Source organism: Megascapheus bottae, chromosome 15, assembly GCF_031878675.1.
Source record: "Megascapheus bottae isolate mThoBot1 chromosome 15, mThoBot2.hap1, whole genome shotgun sequence".
NCBI classification, from domain to species: Eukaryota; Metazoa; Chordata; class Mammalia; order Rodentia; family Geomyidae; genus Megascapheus; species Megascapheus bottae.
This window is the reverse complement of record NC_143523.1, coordinates 11,503,327-11,522,285: the sequence shown is the minus strand read 5'-3', so window position 1 is coordinate 11,522,285 and position 18,959 is coordinate 11,503,327. Positions and strand designations below refer to the sequence as shown.

The following is an 18,959-nucleotide window of genomic DNA, read 5'->3' as shown; positions in this document are numbered from 1 at the left end:
ATATATACATATATATGTACATATATACACTTGGGAGTGTGTTAACATAGTAATGCATTAACATAGAAGGAGTCCCTAAATGAAGGAATTCCTAGGACAAATTCCTAGCACGGTTAGGAGCTATCAAGCTAATGTTTCCCCCACACAGACAATCCAGGCAGATGCTGTTTGCGCCTGGCCTAGAACATCACAGATGCTGGGTCCCCCTCATCCTCCCCAAGCTTTAAGTACTTATAGCTCAATACCCTCTTTTAGAACTTCTCCCCTTTGAGACCAGTGTTTCACGTACACAGAGCCTGCCTGTTGTTCATGTCCCCCATCCATATTCATCATCTCACCCATAGTTGTCGTCTATCAGTTGGCGTCTGGTCTATCAGTCTCTTCCTCTTCCGGGAGCCCTGCTTGACCTAACAGCCTAACTCTCTCAAAGCCCAACAATCTAAGTACATTTCTCAGCCTCTTTTCGCAAACACACTTTATTTTCCATTTTTCCCAAATACATATAATGTATAAACACTAGTTCAAAGGAAAAAAGAGGATAAAAATAGAATCATGTTCCCTAAATTCCACTGAATATGGCTCTAGGGAAGAATCTGTTGTTTACTATAATCGATATTTCTTGCCATGGCTGTTGGAAATGGGCGGTTTCACATTGATTTGTTTTTTGGGTTGGGTTCCTTTTCCCTCTTTCCTCAACCCTTGACCAAAATGAGCGTGTGACTCTCCATGCTCCTTGAGAGAAGTTACAACTTACCTTTAGTTACCAATGAATGTGGATTCCCCCTGTTAAACTGGAGGTCAGCTGGTGGAATTGCTGTTTTACTCATTACTTGCAAGGAAAATGTCCACAACCAGTTGTTCAGTTTTCTCCAGTAAAACATTTCAAGTCTCTGGAAAAGCTTCTAGTTATGGGAAACCTTTCAATTCCCAGCTACCTTAGGTTAAACCTTCTCTGAACTGGATAATATCTCAGAGACCTTGATCAGTGAAAGGAGAAATGAGAAAAAAATGGCTCCAGCAAGTATGCGAAGTAGTGTCTTGAATTCTAAACGGCAACCACTGTGTTTAAAACAGCAGAGATAAATCCTGGTCTACAGTATAAAACTATGTTTTATGTAGGGTAAGTGTTGATGAATCCTCAGTGCAGAGTTTAAACTTGGGATATACAGGGAAAGAGATTTTCCTCAGGGAAGGGCTGTTCATCTGGATCCAGTTTAGCAAAACTGCACAGACCTGAGCCTGCACATAACTTCATGGCCCTCAATTACTCATTGGCCCCTGACAATCCATGTGGCCTCTTACCACCCTCCTCCAGTAATAACAACCATTATGAGGTGTAAATCACATTCTACGCATACAATAGACCATGCACAGAGTAGAAAGGAACAAAGGTCTACAGTTCCAACCTGGGCAGATCTGAGAAGGCAATGTTGGAGAACCAAAAATCCCAGCCTTCTGATGGGATTTGTTCCTTCACGTGAAGAGATATCACAGAGCTTTGCTTCTCAGCCCCACCGATGCACAAAGAGATCAATTAAGCACTCTACAAGCTGGTAGTCATCTACAAGACAAGGGAAGGAGCTTAAAATGATAGCCTTCCAAGCAGCTTCCCAGCCTCCAGGAACTGAGAGAAATAAATTCCTGTTATTTAAGTCACCAACTTAATCTATGATACCTTGTTGGGGTTAACCTGAGCAGGGTAAGAGACAGCCAATTTCAGTGAGCTTTGGCAGTGTTCACATGGGCAGGAACCATGGTGGCAGGAAATGACCAGAATCTATCTCTGTTTTTTGTTTCTTTTTAATTTACTTTTCTTTGGCTTCCTTTGTTTTTTATTTAAATTTATTATAAAGGCTACAGAGGGGTTACAGTGACACGAGTCAGGTAATGAGTAAATTTCTTGAACAGTGTCACCCTATTCCTCATTTTCTCCCAGTTTTTCCCTTCCTGACATCCCTCCCTCCAAGTTTTATAGTTCATTTCCAACATATTTTCTACTATGACTACTAAATTGGTTTACCCTTTATCCCACTGTTTCTGTGCTTCCCCTTTCCAAATCAGATAAACTCTTTTATACAAAAGGTACAGAAATCAAAAACAATGACAAACGGAAAGAAAAAAAGAAATAACAGCAAGAAGTACAATAAGGAACCACTAGTTTCCATTTCTCGGAGTTCATTTTGATAAGCATCATTTTATATAATTATATGCACATAACTATTGAGCCCTCCTGAGCCTCTCCTAAGAATATCCTCCTTTTTTTCTCACTGTGTGAATGTTTTAGTGATGTTTAATGAAGCATGACTAAGTGTAATTATTTGTCTTTTACTATTCATTGGATTTACTTTGTAGATTTATAAACCCATTCTAGTTATTACAAATGAGGGAAACCATGCAGCCTGTTTCTTCGGGTCTAGCTTCCTTTGTTTAATACAGTACTTTCTCTGCTTTTAATGTTTAGGACCACAGCCAGCTGCGAGTATGGGCGCCCCCTAGTGCCTGCTGGGATAACAACCGCAACTTATGTTGCCCCAGGGGACCTGCCTGCATCACTGGTCTGGCCAATGCTGCTCTACCCAAATCACTTTCCCATTTCCGAAAGGCCCTGAGGTCAAGACCTTCTCCAGGAATCACAGAAGGAGAAACAACAACTCTCTTTCAGTAGAGGAAGGTCACTGGGGTGGAAAATTTCACCTCTATGGCCCAAAAGAAATTACCATTACTTTTTCAGATAGAGAAGTATCTCCTATCTCATAATTATAAAAATCACCATGTCAGAACAAATCACTGTGAAGGGAAACAAAATTAACATGATCCTTGCCTTCTAGGAGGCAAGTAATTTGAGAGAGGAAAAAAACAGACCAAGAAAGGAAAAAAAACAGGCAATTGATAAAAGTTTATGAACTATATTCCATATACAAATGAAACTATTTTATGACTCCCATTTGAGGAAAGGGGCCAGTTAGAATTAACAGAGAAACTGTTTGCATGAAAGAATGCATTTCTTTCAACAGGAAAGGAACTGAAGAAGACCAGCAGAGGAGGGTCTATCTCCCCTTCCCTCACAAAAAAAAAAAAAAAAACACTGAGGCACAACACCATCTTGTTCTTAAGGAATTCTCTTTCCTTCCCCTGGTGCAATGGTTATATCCTGATATTTTCCATCTCACCACTCAACTGATCATGTTCTATGCAACTATGTTTAAACATTACCACAACAATAATGCAAGTGAAGTTATAACCCAAGTAGTGCTGGGTTTGAGCCAGACCTTAGAATAACAACTTCAAGTACCTATGCTCATTGAATCCCCACAGAAAATTCATAAAGCTGTTATTACTATTATATAAGAGGGAACATATGGTTCAAAAACATTACAAAGACCCATTAAAAAGTCTCCTGCATATTTCTGTCCTCCATATGCCAAATCCCCACACACCCTTCTTCACTCTATCATCATATTAACATTATATACCTGTAGTTTCTTTATGTGCAGTTAAGTCTCGACACTACACAACTTCCCTGGGTCCTCTAAAGTGCTTGCTCATCATTTTTACATACACAACTAGCTCCTGGTTGTTCATTTGCTTTATTTTTTTACAGCTATATAGTATTCTATTCCATGGTTTAATGATATTTAATTATATGTCTATACATGGACATATGGATTTTTCTGTTACTTTATTTTATCATTAAGAAAACTAGATCTGAAAAAGGGAAGGGAAGGGGGAAAACAAGGTGATCAGAAGGGGGAGGAGGAGGGAAACTGGGACAAAAACATGAAAAGGGGTATCAATGTTCAAGAAGTAATACACCCACTACCTGACTACATTACCCCAACAATAAAATTTAAAAAAAGAAAACTAGGGCTCAGAGATGTTACATGACCTGTCCAAAGTCACACAGCTAATATGTGGCAGAGTTGAAGTTGGTTTGCCATATTTACTGCTTGGTATAATGCAGACAATACTTGAATAAATACTTGAATAGATTAATGAATGAACAAACAAGTGGCAAAACAAAGATAAAGCAAGCATGCTTCCTCTGCAATCTCTCTGTTCCTCTCTGTGTCTCTGTCTCTGTCTCTCTCTGTCTCCGTCTCTGTCTCTGTCTCTCTGTCTCTTTCTCTCTGTCTCTCCCTCTGTGTTGTTTTTCATTGTCCCTATCTAGAAAACTGTATGTACCTAAACCTACCCTGTGTATCATATCAAAGTGTAGAACAAAGATACTTCCAGCCAGATGCTGGTGGCTCATGCTTGTAATCCTAGCTACTCAGGAGGCTGAGAGCTTAGGACCAAGGCAGGAAAGTCCACTGGGTGTATAGACAGCCAGTTTTGAGCAAAAAAGCCAAGGGATAGTGCCCAGGCTTCAGGCTTAAAAGTCAAGCCTCAATGAACACACACACACACACACACACACACACACACACACACACAGAAATAGATCCAGCTATTCAACACAAATAGATCCAGCTATTCAACACACTGCAAAAACCTGCTGGATCCCCATATACTTATTTAATCCTAAGCAAGTCCTGAAAAACACTCTAGGATGGATGGAAGCACCAACATATCCATATCAACTCTGCAGGGCAAAAGCCCCAAAGCCCTGCACAACCAAGTTCCAAATGGGTAGAAGAGGCTCCTCTGAGAAAGAATCTATGTTCTTCCTCCCCAGACACCCCAGGGCCACATCTGAGCACCAGCACAGGTAAGGAAACCCAGCTCTACTCTTCACCCCATGGCTTGCAGCATCAGATTTCTGCCATGAGGCAGACATCCTGAAAACCTTCAACTCCTTCCAAATGTGCCAGAAAGCTGACACACGGAGCTTCAGTTTTACACTGTGTTTTACATTAGGCTCAGCCTTCCAATAAATTTCACACCAGAATTATATACAACATGAAGTGCATGCAAACCCAGCTGACATCTTTGCAAGGCCCTTCCTGAGCAGCTGCTGGAACGAGATGGCGTTTGACAACAGGAAAACTACATCTTTCACCGTGCGGGTGCCTGGGGAAGGCGCCTGCAAGGTAACCTCCCAGTGACCTTGCAAGGTATCAGAAAAGTTTACTTCATCTGGCTTGTGTTAGGACACAATGACTTTCTCCATCTGCTTTTAGCCTTCAAGACCCTCAAAAGACACAAAACACCTGTCTTCCCAAGTGCCAGACTTCAAGTGATTCTGAGCATGTCATGTCTAGTGACACACTTAACAGAGATAATGCCCTCAGCACACTGTGCATCTTAGGTACACACGTGGAATTTCTGGAGAGCTAGTGGCTGATCAGAAAACACACACCTGGCATCCCTCTGACACTTTGCCATCATGACTGATAGTAAGGGATATTTATTTAACAAGGACTCAGAATTACAATTTAATTGGCTTTAATCTGCTCAATGAAGAAATAATGTCTTCAGCAATTATTCTAATCTGGTCCATTTAATCTAAAAATCTATGAGACATTACAGATTTTCCTGAGACAGAGTAGTTAAATCCCTTCTGCCACATTTAAGTTTCAACTATTGACATACAAAACAAAATGACTATGCCTTCTAAAGGCTATGATACAAAACAAATGTCTATTTTTGGCTTATGTTGAATGCGAATTAGTATTTACAACTGCCCTAAAGGGAGAAACTTCCAAAGCTTATGTGTTTGTCTTTTTGGTTTGCACTGAAATATACAGAAATCTCAAAGCAGATATACCTATATTGGAAACATTAGATATTAAATTCAAGTCTCCCGATGTTAGAAACAACTGGGAAAATGTATTTTACCAAGATTGGGGGGGGGAAAAGGGGAGACATCAGCTAGTCAATCAATGACCACCCATGTTCATCATCATTTGTGGGTTTCCATTCAAGTATTCACATCAGTGGTTCTTACGCTCTATCACATCGCATAGATAATTTTACTCAAGTAAACTATATGCAGTTCGGTATCACAAACCCTGCAGTTCTCAAGTTTCACAGATGGTCAAAAATGCAGATCACGATAGCTTGACATTTTTTGTTTTATAATTATTATGATCACAGTGCAATTCTAGAGGGGTTTTGCCAGATATATATCAGAAGTGAAAATCTTTTTTAAAAAATAAATCATTATAAAATCCCTTTCCTTCATACCATGCCGGTAGTGTGGAGTCTAAAGGTCTTTGGGGAAAATAAATAATGGAAATTTTGTTATTGATCTCATGCACAGGCAGTGAATCTAATGAGTTATTGTTACTTTACCCACTGCAAATATTATGAGGTCCAAAATAATAACATTCAATTAAAGAAAGAAAACCTGATAGGGCAAAAGATAAAAACATAACTTAACAATGAATTGCTTTCAGTACTTCCTAAATACTAATTTAGCCTGTCATACATTTGGAAGGAAAATTGTTCTAAAAAGTAGTTTCCCTTGCCAATATAATAATTAAAGTCATTATTTATCTTGTGATAGACAAGTATCATCTTCAACAAAAGGAAGTTGTTGCTCTTCATTAAAAGATAATTTATACTTGAATTTTAAAATATAGATATATAACAACAAAAGCCTTTTAGCTCTTTAGCTGATAGCCAAGTCTCCTAGGATTTAGTGAAAAAAAAATTTTTGAAGAGTTAAACTTGAGTGAAATTATCAAAGCAATTTTGAACATGTTGCACAATAGAGCCCTGTTAAATGGCTTCTCATTACAGAACTGAAGGGTCATTGGATTAAGAGGCCACAATGTGGGTTCTCTGAGCTTAGCTAGATCCAAGACTTCAGAGAACTTGACACAGGGAAAAAAACCATGTCGGCAAGCAGGTGTTCATCCTATTTCCCTGTGGTGTGACATAAAACTTGGGAATCCTCTGTGCCTTAAAAATCTGTATCTGGCTCTTCAGGCCACCAAGAACATCCTAGTGACTCTTGGGTTTTAGGAAGCAGCTGGTATAATCTTAAAGTCTTCAGAACAAAGCCCCCAGTGTTTCTCCTCAGGCTGACCTAATGCATCAGCCTCTGATTTCCTCATGGTGACTGAAGTTCTGCTGCTCCTGTTCTTGCCTGGGGAGAAATCCTCAACTCCACGGAAGTTCCCATTCATCCTTGGGCCACTCTTCCTGTAGCCGAACGCTTTTAGAGGTCCTCCCACTATGTAGTGAAAAGCAAGATGGAATTTCTCATCAAAAAAAAACCGTACAGAGCTATTTTCTAGAGATGGAGTAGCTTCAAGAACTCAAGTCCTACCATTTCTCAAAAGCCAAAGAGTAGATGAGTCCGAGCTTTTGTCCTTAAGTGCTGTCTAAACACAGCTCATAGGCAGAGCCAAAGGCTCATTACCTAGGAAACAAGAAAGGGTCACTTCCACAACAGCCAGTCCTCTCTCCTCTCCCTCCCCACGGCATCACAGTGAATGTTCACCTGCCTTGGAGCCCTTAGTCCCCATTTAGGAGGAAGAAGGAAGAGTGAAGGAAGGAGCCTACACCTTGGGTATCTCTGTAACCTGCCACCTCCATGGTACCTGGTGTACAGTGGGCACTCTCTTAATGTCTGCAGACTGAAGGGAACAGACAGCTGAATTCCAGCTAGCCTCCAGAGTGATGACTGCGTCAGGCACAATGCCAAGCAGACCTATGGGATGGGCTTAATCAAGTCCTTCCATTTGACAGATAATAAATGGAGGCTTCAAGAGGTTAAGGTACTCCATCTACCACTGTGGAGGTGGGATCTGAAACCAAACCATCTGTTCCAGACTTATTCTTCCAACCATGTGCCAAAGAGCTTCACAGATTGATAAAATGGCTCTCAGTACTCATAAACAAGCTCTTACTTAAGATGCACCGAATTCCACACAGTGGATAATCTGGAATTTCCTAACACACAGGATTTCTAACATATGTGGTTTTGCAAAATAATACAATCAGATCATAACGTGATGGTGTATTTTGCCAGAAGAAATGAAAGAACCTTTATGACCAACAACCAGAGGGAGGAAAACAAATTCGAACATTTCCAAGAACCTGTCACTAACAGGTTCATGGTCCCTATGCTTTCGTCTATCTTGCAAAGCATATCAAATTGCCTGGAAGAGACTGAGAAAACAGAGGGGCCTTGGAGAAACAAATCTGTCAAGACATATCTCAGCCACATAATTTCACATTCTGGCAAAATATGGGGTCCCTGAGGCCTCCAGCTGAGTGTCTCGGCATAGTCTCCCTCCTCCCATCCCCCAAAACATTATTAGCATCCTCAGCTGATCCAAGTAGCAGCTCCAGGTATGAATACTTATTGCTACATGATGTAGATGAGCTTGGGCTTGGAATTAGAAAACACTGGCTGATGTTCCACTTTGGCATCTCAACAGAGGTTCAGCAGATACAAATACCATCTGGAAGTAATGGAATGGTCAAATTGGATGGTTTCCTCTACTTGGAAGTGTCTGCCATGCTACTTGTGATTTCGGGGGCACAGGTGGGGACTGTCATTGCTATTTTGTGCAGGACTAGGAAGCACTGGCTGGACTAGTACTCTACTTATTCACAGACAAGCCAGAAACACCAGTAGACCACTAACAAGTTTCTTTAATGCTAAGAATACAAACAACTGGACCCAGCCATTCTCACTGTGAAGAGTACCTACCAGCGAAGGATCCAAAGAGTGAGCTGAAGTACACAATCCCCAAGCAAGAGTGGTGATGTTGAATAAAAATGGTTATTTCCAAAAGGGGGACTTTTTTAAAGTTGTCGATCATAGAACAGCTGTGTTTACACATACAAAGTGAAGTGGAAAGCTCAGGCAATTGCCCAGATGATCTTAGTCAAAAAATCCCTGAAACTGAAATATCCAGAAAATTAAAGATACAGTATGGGGATCTCTTCTTTTTTTGCAACTTGAATTATCCAGATAATTGCTTCATATTCCCACTCCTCTTGCTTGAGCACTCCGTCAAATCTATCCTGTGCGCTGGCAATTGAAAGTACAATTATTTACAGATGCTTATATTTAGGGACGCCAGTGTCTGTGGTTACAATTGTATGCAGATGTCATCCAGAGGAGGCCAGAGTCGGCTCTAAAGTTCTGGAAGCCTATTTTGGAAATGTGACTATAAACAGAGATAATTCCTTTAAAACTCAGTCCCCTATAAAAAGTCACTTAAGCAGGTTATATCAATTTTTCTCCCAAAAGCTAAACGATAGAAAGTATTTCCTTAAAATTGCCCTATCATTTTGAGGGAAGGATCCACGAAAACATGGGTATTTTTTTAGAAGCAAAGAATTCCATTAAGACTGCCCTCATTTGCTTTAGAAACCACAAATCCAAAAAATATATTTTCTTTCTTAATGCATATGTTTAAGCTATACACCCTAACTTGGTGAAACCGTCATACTCATTTAATGTTTTTATAAGTTAACTAGATAAATGACCTCCCTCTTAAATAACACTTCTTTTCACCTTCATTTTTGAATAATCTACCTGTCACCCCTAAAAGACATAATTCCATCATTTCTTGTGTGACATTTAAAATCTCACTACATGTATGCCCTTCAAATTTCACTTATTTTGAAACAAATTCTTTAGCAACAGAATATATTCAATATTTGTATCACAAGGAAGTAGAGAATGCCATTAACTCAAATTCAGCCCCAAACTATAAATTCATTTTAATTAAAGATATTTGATAAGCACCCATGCTGAAAGAAATGGAGTAAGGGAGGGCACTAGAAGAAAAAGAGTTATCTTTTGCAGAGAAATTAAAAATCGCATGAAGAATTCAATAACCCAGGGAGGCTTCTGCAGCCTTTTTCTAAATCCTTTTATCTACAAACATGCTAGTTAAAATATAGCACTGAATGATGCAAGTGTACAGATACTTCTCTCCTCACTGAGAAAATAATATTAAGAATAAACTAAAAAATACTAAATGTAATATAACTAAAAAGAACAAAATTGCTTTTGCAAGCAAGGGAGAAGCTTGGGAATTGGGTGTGTACTCATAGTTTAAAGAAATAACTGTTAGTCTTGCAATAGGCTTTATACCTGCAACAAATGCAAGAAGAATAATACTGTTAAAATGCTGAAAGCAAATAAGTGCCAAACTATTACTCAGAATAAACAGCCAATAAAGACATTTCAGGCCAACAGAAAAACACTGAAACACAAATCTGGAATAGGATTTAATTCAAAATATGAAAAGAACCCTCAAAATTTACAAAGAAAAGACACAATTCAGTTTTCAAAATGGGTGAAAGATGTGAAATGACATCTCCCCAAAGAAGATCCATATATGGTAAATAAACAAATCAAATGTAATGATGTTTAATATCATATTCCATTAGGGAACTGGAAGCTTGAATGAAACCACCATGACCTCCCACTGTCTTTCTGTGAAAATGGTTAGAATACCCAAACCTGATCATACTACTAGGTGATGAGGTGATAAGGGTCAGGGACTCTCTTTCATGGCTGGTGAGAATGCATGATGGAACAGCCAATTTGGAAGAGATTAATAGATTTTTTCATATGCTAAACATACACTTATATAATCCAGCAATCATGTACCTAGATCTTTGCCCAGTTGAATTATATAGGTCTACCCAACAGAATGATTCAAAATCCTCCAGCACTGAAAGCATCCAAAAGAAGCAACACAATTATTGAGATACAAAGAAGTGAACGATCAAGCAACTAAAGGTACAAAGGGACCTTAAGTTAGTTGCTAACTGAAAGAAACCAGCCTGCAAGAGTACGTGATTCCATCTCTAACACAAAATGGTAAAACCATGGTAATAATTTTTTTTAAAGTCTGTAACTGCCAGAAACTCAGGGGAAGAGGAAGGATTTATAAGGCCACAGGATTATTCTGTATGATCACGGTAGATATTATGCCAATATACTTTTGTGGGAACCCACAGACATCTATAACACAAACAGAAAACATAGATGTAAATTGTAGACTGTACTTAGTAATAATGTATTCATATGAACAAATGTTATCACACTAAAGCCAATTCTCTAATGATCAGAGAATTTCCTAAAGTGAAGTGTATATGGGAATTATCAGAACTATCTGGTCAATTTGTCTGTAAATTTAAAACTTTTATAAAAAATTAGTAATTAGCCAAGAGAAAAGGAAAGGTCATAATCACATGGATGTGGTAAAATAACTATTACATCAATAGAAAAACATGTAGCCTGAGTGATAGGACAAGAAACTGGATAATTGGATAGGAAGGTAAAAGATATGGAGACTCCTTACAAGCAAAAAATAATTTTGAAGGCTGTTTTCTAAAGGTGAACATGTGTATCCCTTTGTAGATATGTGAATTATATGTCAATTTTGTAGTTTACCAAAAACAATGTGTGCTTCATAACCCAGTAATTTTATTTTAAAATATAAGTTTCCTATAGAAAGGGTCCAGAGAAATGACATCATTGCAGCATTATTTACAATTTCAAAAACACAGCAACAACATAAATGCTCATCTAGAGGAGAATATTATTCATGGGAAATATATCTGGCAAAATATATAGTGAACACGAGATGAACGTAAGTTCTGTGAACACAGAATTATGTAGAGGCAGAGCTGATCACATGAGCAAAAGGCATTTTGGAGATAACATACCTACATTAAGTATGCACCTCCCACAGGAAAAACAGCACTCAGTCCTGTCCCTTTCAGTTATACCTAAGCACTAGCAGCATCATTCATTCAATTGAACAGACTGAAAACTGTCTAGAAGTCCTCCCTTTCTCCCCACCCTCTCTCTTTCAGTATTTTCACTTGACATTTCATTCCTTGGGCTCACCAGGCCCTTTTCACTTCTGAGCCCTGGCTGGTTCCTCAGTCTTAAAGACTGTCAGACCTTACAAAACATAAACCACTCCATCACTCTCTACGGCCCACCCTCCACTCTCTATTTTCATTATATATTCACTTATTATCCTAGATGGAATGTAGTCTCTGTGATGACAAGGACTTTTCCCAGCTCGGTATCCCCAGCGTGCCTGTCCCTGAGATACCATTCAGAAAATTCTTGCAGGATTAATTATCTAGTGACATTTTGGGGAGATGACTATCAACTACTACAGTCATTCTTTTAAAAATGTAAGACATCCAGGCACCCATGGGCTCATCCCTATAACCCTAGTTATTCGGGAGGCTGAGATCAAATTCAGCTTGTCCATGAGACTCTTATCTCCAGTTAACCACTGAAAAGCAGGAAGTGAAGCTGTGGCTCAAGTAGTAGAGCACTTGCCTTGGGGGGGGGAAGCTCAGGGGAAACACTCTAGCTCTGAGTTCAAGCCCTAGAAACAGCACAGAAGGAGAGAATGGGGAGAGGAGAGGAAAGGAGAGGGGAGAAGGGGAAGGAGGAAGGAAGGATAGAAGGAAGAAAAAAAGGAAGGAAGGAAGGAAGGAAGGAAGGAAGGAAGAGGGAAGGAAGGAAGGAAGGAAGGAAGGTAGGTCTCTTAAGGCAATGGTCACATGGCCTCATTTTGGATGGTAGGTACTCAAGCATTTGCTGGAATCCTTTCAGCTATTTTTATGTCTGACCTAAGATCCTAGTTCTCAGACAATGGAGAAGCTGGTTGTATGTTCCACAGGCTAAATCCTGGCAGACCAGTGGTCCTGCTCATCTTGTAGAAGGTGGCCTATTGGAGCAAAGGGAACGGGAGACAAAGAGGCATCACTGCAGCTGGAGACAAGGAGGATCCTCGGCTTTACCTTCTACATACTATAAGGCTGAATAAGTCTCCTAAGGCCTAGACCTGAGCTGTCCCTGCAACAGGCAGATGGTCCCCAATCAAGTTGGAAGGGGAACAGCCATCCCCTTCCCCCAGGAGACACTAGGGGGATGCTCCAAGGAGGAAAGGGCTGACCTCGGGGTTACCTTCCACAGGTGGACGGCAGCACTTTGTGACTCACCTTCCTCAGTGTAACCGCCATTCCCTCAGCTCCTTCTGGTTCAAAAGCTCTTGAACTCATTCTTTCTAATGGGTCCACTCTCTACCTAAAGCTGAGGGAAAGCCCAAACTGGAAGTGTCTTGCTTTTGAATTTTGCCATGTGCCGAGCGCTTTGCTCTGGTTTTATCTACTTCAATTCTGTCCATATGTCTATCCTGGGCAGATAGGAAAACAATATCAGCTAAGGAGACTGAGGCTAAAGGGTTATGGGGTTAGTTTGTAAGAATGGGATTCTCTTTGCAAAGTAAACGAATTAAATCCTTATTATGCCAGCCCCTGTGCTGGGATGGGTGTAGTTGGCCCTCATGAATGTGACAATGACGACAGCAGGCTGAGGAAATCATAAAGGCTGCACAAATCCTGCCAGTATGCATTCCCAGGCATTGGCTCTGGGCTGTGACTGTAGGCCTGTTCACCCCAACTGCCTCAGGCCCTTACTCATTCCTACCAGCTGCCACCAGCCCAAGATGACTTCTTCAGGCTCATTTTACTGGCCTCTCTTACTTGTTCCTACATTGAATCCATTCTTTGCCTGTGCTTGAATTATTTTTCACAACCTGGATAAGTCTAACCCCTGTTGCATGATCTCCTTGTATTGCATGCCTCTTCCAATAAGCATTCTTTCTATTTGGGAGCCTTCTGAGTGATGTTCCTCTCCCTGCTGTACAATGAGCTCTGAAGACAGGGGTGTGAGTCTCTTTGGTCACTATTTTATCACCAAGTCCATTTGTGACCAACAAGGGAGTTCATGGAAGGGCTGGGATTATTTTTATACTCTGGAAGTGACACCTCCAACATAAAAGGCAGAGCTGGGCACTGGTGGCTCACTCTTGTAATCCTAGCTACTTAGGAGGGTGAGATCTGAAGATCTCGGGATCAGCCTAGGCAAAAATGTCCAGGAGATTCTTATCTCCATTAAACTACTAAGAAAAAGCCGTAAGTGGCACTGTGGCTCAAGTTGTAGAACAAAAGATGTTCAGGGACAGGACCCAGGCCCAAAGTTCAAACTTCAAGAACAGCAAAACAACAACAACAACAACAACAAAGCAAGCAAATAAAAAGGCAGATCCAAAGAGCCAGAGGTTCAAAAGTGATGTCCTTAGTGAGAGCTTTGGCCAGAAAGCTCCCCTACCTCTAGACTTCTTACAAATTCTAGAACTCAGTAAGTTATCAGGCAGATATGGTGACATTTGCCTGTAGTTCCAGTTACTCGGAATGCTGGGATGAAGAGGGAACACTTCAGCCCTTGAACTTAAAGCAAACGTGGGGAGTGAAGTGAGAACCTATCTCAAGGGAGAAAAATATGAATGGGGTTGGTTCTGGAGCAGTCACCAACAGGGAAATGTAGTAAACAGGAAAGAAGATGGAACACATTTAACTAGTAATTATAGAAGACCTGTAATCAAAAATGATCAGAAGTCAGCCAAGTAAAGCTAGAGTAGAATATTCAAGAAAAGGGGAGGGAAACAGAGGAATTCAGACATATCAGAATACGTCAGATATATTTGTTCCTAAGTGAGAGGAAGCTAGAAAACTTAGGCAAAATTAAGAATTCCTCCAAGAATACAGATTCCTACATGCAGACAGACAGAATCCTGCTGTTCTGTGTGTTACCATCTCCAGGCCAGAAGGGAGGATGGTAAGCTGGGAGCCGGTTCTAAGACCAGCTCATCTCCTTCAAGTCTCTTGATCATTGTAAACTTTATTTTCATGTTCTGTTCATCAATTTAGGGCCTAGACTTAGGGATCACAAGACTCTCTCAGCATCAATAGGTCATTATTGTCTTCTTTGAGTCATCTTTTTAATCAATAGAAAACATGAATCCAGCATTTAAGAATGGCTTGGGTTTTTGTTCTTGTTTTTGTTTTTTTTGGAAGGGAGTTGTCAGTCCTAAGGCCTGAACTCAGGGCCTGGGCACTGCTCCTATGCTTTTTAGCTCAAGGCTATCATACTACCACTTGAGCAACAGCTCCACACCTGTCTCTTTTTATTTTGTAGATAATTCAAAATAAAAATCTCATGGGTTTTCCTGTCTGGGCTAGCTTTGAACCCCAATCCCAAGATCTTAGCCTCTTGAGTAGCTAGGATTCCAGGCGTGAGCCACATATACCCAGTTGAGCATGACATTTTTAAAGCATGGACTTGAAATGCAACAGAGCAAATTGGGTCACTCTGAGTCATACTCTAAGTTTCTAGTTCAGACAGCAGCTTCACCCCTATCTCAGAATCTAGAATGAGGACATCTGCACAACCATAGATGGATTCTCTGGTGAGGGTCACAGATGAGCCCTCTCTCCTCAAGTTAGGTATCATGGCCCTGAAGTAGCCTAGTCTCCCCATCTCAGTTCTCTCCCAAACCCTGATCATGACCCGGGCCTCTGACCATAATGGCAACGGGACATCATTGCTGGCACACACCAACCACACTGACCCAGTTCACCTTGAGTCTTGGAGCTCTGCCAACAATGCACTTTGCTTGGCACTCATAATGACCAGCCAGTTCTTTGTCAATTAGGTCTCACTTCAAAGTCACTTCCTCCTTTTGTGACTTTCTTATGTAGCAAGGTTCCCACTGTTTTGTTTTGTTTTTTCTTCCTGACTATACTGGTCTGTTTCTTCTCCACAGTACTGAGAGCCATGGAGCATAACTTGCTTTAACTTGTAGTTACGCATAACAAAATGTGAGCATCATGAGTTCATTATGGCTCGAGGATCACAATATTTAGATCACAGAAAGTTAACTTTGCAAGTATATGTTGGTGAATAGGAAGAGGAAGTCACTCGAAGATCCTTGACAAAGCAGAGAATACGTGATGGGTCCTAACCAGAAAGTTCCTGGGGAAATCATCTAGCTGTCACCTAGAAATTTCAAAACTTCAGTCACTAGAGCTCATTTACTCCTGAAGGCTTCTAGAAAGGCCCAAACTCCAAACACCATAACTCCCCCTCTGCACACGGGGACTCCTAAAGAGCTGCAAGTAAGGTAGAACCTAACAGACAGTCAGAAGTTACAGAGCAAAATGATCAAAGAGGCTTAATTCAGGGGCAGATTCAAATCTGAGAAAGGGGTAGGAAAGAACATGAGGAGGCCAATTACATAGGTTCTAATCAAATGAATAGATAAATAAACTATGGGAAATATACTCACTGGAGGAAGGAGATTATCCAGTCATAAAGAAGAATGAACTTCTATCATTTGCAGAAAAAATAAATGGAACTGGAAACTATCAAGTTAAGCAAACTAAGACAGACTCAATACAAAAATCTCATTTTTCCATATATACAGAATTTAGATTTAACAAAAAGACATGAATACAAAAAAGAACTATTTAAAAAGAGAACCAGCAGAAGAAGGGGGAATAGCTTGTAATAAAGTGGCGAATTTAATGAAATAATTGTATGTATGGAAATGTCACAAAATTAAAAATTGTGCAAACCTGCACATACACATGTATCCCAATGAAACTCCTGACTTTGTACAATTAACATGCATTAGTTAAACAAGAAAAACAAGGTTAAGGGACAAGCAAGTATGGGAGACACAATATTCTCATGGCTGTATCATAAGAGGTACCTCATAGTACATGAATAATGTTGGACTTTTGTTTGGTTGGGCTTTTTCTTTACACAATTATGAAATATGAAACGCTGAGTGTAAATTTTTCTATTTTAGTGTATTCTAAACATTTAACTTGGAGAGTTTTTTACATGGAGGATAAATATTTGCCAGGTATTTAGGCCCATGTCACTATTTATCTAAGAAAGCTATTTGGTTCTGCTCTTAACAGGAAGTTTCTACACACTCAACTCAGCTACTCACCTGCCTGTGAACCCACAAGCGCCTGTCTTCCCCCATTCTCAAAGGCTCACCTGAAATTTGAGCAGCAGGCTAGAAGTATGTAGGAGCCATTTCTGGCCAGCTATTTCTATCTGTCTCAGTTCCCTTCTCATAATGAAGGGGGAGGGTGTGGAGGTACAAGGCAAGGATCCGGGTGTAAATACCAACAAGTGAGGTTGAGAGTTAGGTTACTTTATCTTATAGGTGGTGATCAGCAAGGAAGGCAAAGTCAAAGAGCCAAGCAACAGCAGAAAACAGCAGGAAGTCTGCGACATGTGCTGGGGTGATTATCTTGAAGCTGATTACAGACCTTGTTTGTTCATTTGTTTGCTTTGTTGGTATTAGGGTTGGAACTTAGTACCTCATACTTGCTAGGCCATCATTCTACCACTTGAACCACATCTTTAGCCCAGAGCCAGAGCCAGAGCCAGAACCAGAGCCAGAGCCAGTTACGGGATGTGACTCTATTTTTCAAATGGGACTTTGCATTTTTCCTAGTCCTGCCTGGACCACAATCTTTCCATGTAGTTGATATGACAGGCGTATATCACTGCACATTTAGTAGTTTCACTGGTTGAGATGGAGTATCACAAACTTTTAGCCAAGGGCTGGCCTTAAATCATGATCTCTTCCTCCTGCTCAGCTAGGATTACAAGCACATACCACTGTGCTTACCTAAGTCCTGTTTTTCAGTAAGAACTTCTATTTCCATGAATTCCTCTTATGACACAGATGCACAATGACTTCACAGTACATGTTATATTATCTACATCCCACGAATCCTGAAACTGAGATCAACAGCAGTTAAGCAACTTGTCTACAATATGCAATGATAACATCAGGATTCAAACCAGGTATGGCTCCAAGTTTACATTCTTTCCACTACAGCCCTACTCCTCACTAAATCAAAAGCATCCCAGTAAGATTCTGTCTCTTCCTTGTGCCCCAGGCTTAAGAGAAAAGACAAAGTTCAAGATGGAACTTGTTTTGAGCTATGGCCAGAATACCTTAGTGGAAGTACCCAACAGATAGATGGATATTTTCAAAGAAAGTCTTCTCACATTTGAGAGCTTAAATCTGATCATCCACTGGTTCCTAGGAGTTCTGTAAACTCCACAATTGGAAGTGGAAGACTCCCCAGTCACCACCAGTGTGAGTCATAGGCAGCCAGCAGGAAGCATACATTTCAAGAGCTAGGAGGCCACAGAGGGCACTGCGATTTTAACTAGCCAGTGCCCAACACGAACCACTGAATCAAGGTCAAGGACACTGAACATCAGTATTCAAGACAACTGACAGCCATATCCAGAGCCTTCCTCCTACTTACTCTGCAATAAGAGACAGTTATTTGCACTCAAATACGGAATGGGACTTTGAGGGGCAACTGAGAACCTGTCTTGCCATTAGCTGCTTTTGATGGCTTTTGAGCAAACAATCAAAAAGGGCAGTAAGCAGCATGGCACACAAGGAGCTAAGCTTCTGGTGCTGGACAAACTTGGCTGGACAAACTCTACCCTGCAACAAGCTGTGCGGTGTTACACAGGTCACTCAACTTCTCTGAGTTTGGGTTTCCTGTGACACAAAGTATAATGAAAGCCCCTCTCTAGGCCAGCACTCAGGGCTTTTGTGAGAATTCAATGAAACAGCCTATGAAAGAATCTCCTGTCCTATTTATGGGCACCCAGCAGATCTTTCACAATTAAATCATCTTTGCGGTTGCTCTTTGGCAACTACAGCTGGTTCTGACTTTGACCTCAGGGCTGCTTCTTGAGTGGGAGATATCCCAAAAATGTTCTGGGGAACTACCATGGATTTTCCTTCAAGTGTGGAGAGGATGTCTATGGAAATCTACATCCTTGCTGGGCAATGCCACCTTACTAAGGGAGAAAACCTAGTCACAGGAAACAGATACCAAAGATACCAGAGACCTGATGACATTCATCATCTCCGTTTGACCAACAGGCCACCATTCAGGAACTAGCTGCCACCAGACCCCAAAAGAAGCTGCATCCAGGCAATGGCCTTCTAAGAAAAGAATTTAGAACGATCTCAGGCCCAGACAAAGGGAACTAAGATAAATGGGTGATGCTCAAGAATTCTGACCCCTACCTGACCTCATGCACACTATAGTCCCAGAAAACTCACTTTCTCTACAGAGGGGCATAGCCTCCAACAGCTGGGGAATGT

General features: G+C 40.7%; 1 protein-coding gene across 2 annotated transcripts in view; it reads right to left on the bottom strand.

Moving 5' to 3' along the window:
• Positions 1-18,959, bottom strand: part of Gfra1 (GDNF family receptor alpha 1) — a 194,937-nt gene that overhangs the window by 160,846 nt on the left and 15,132 nt on the right. The window lies entirely within an intron of this gene.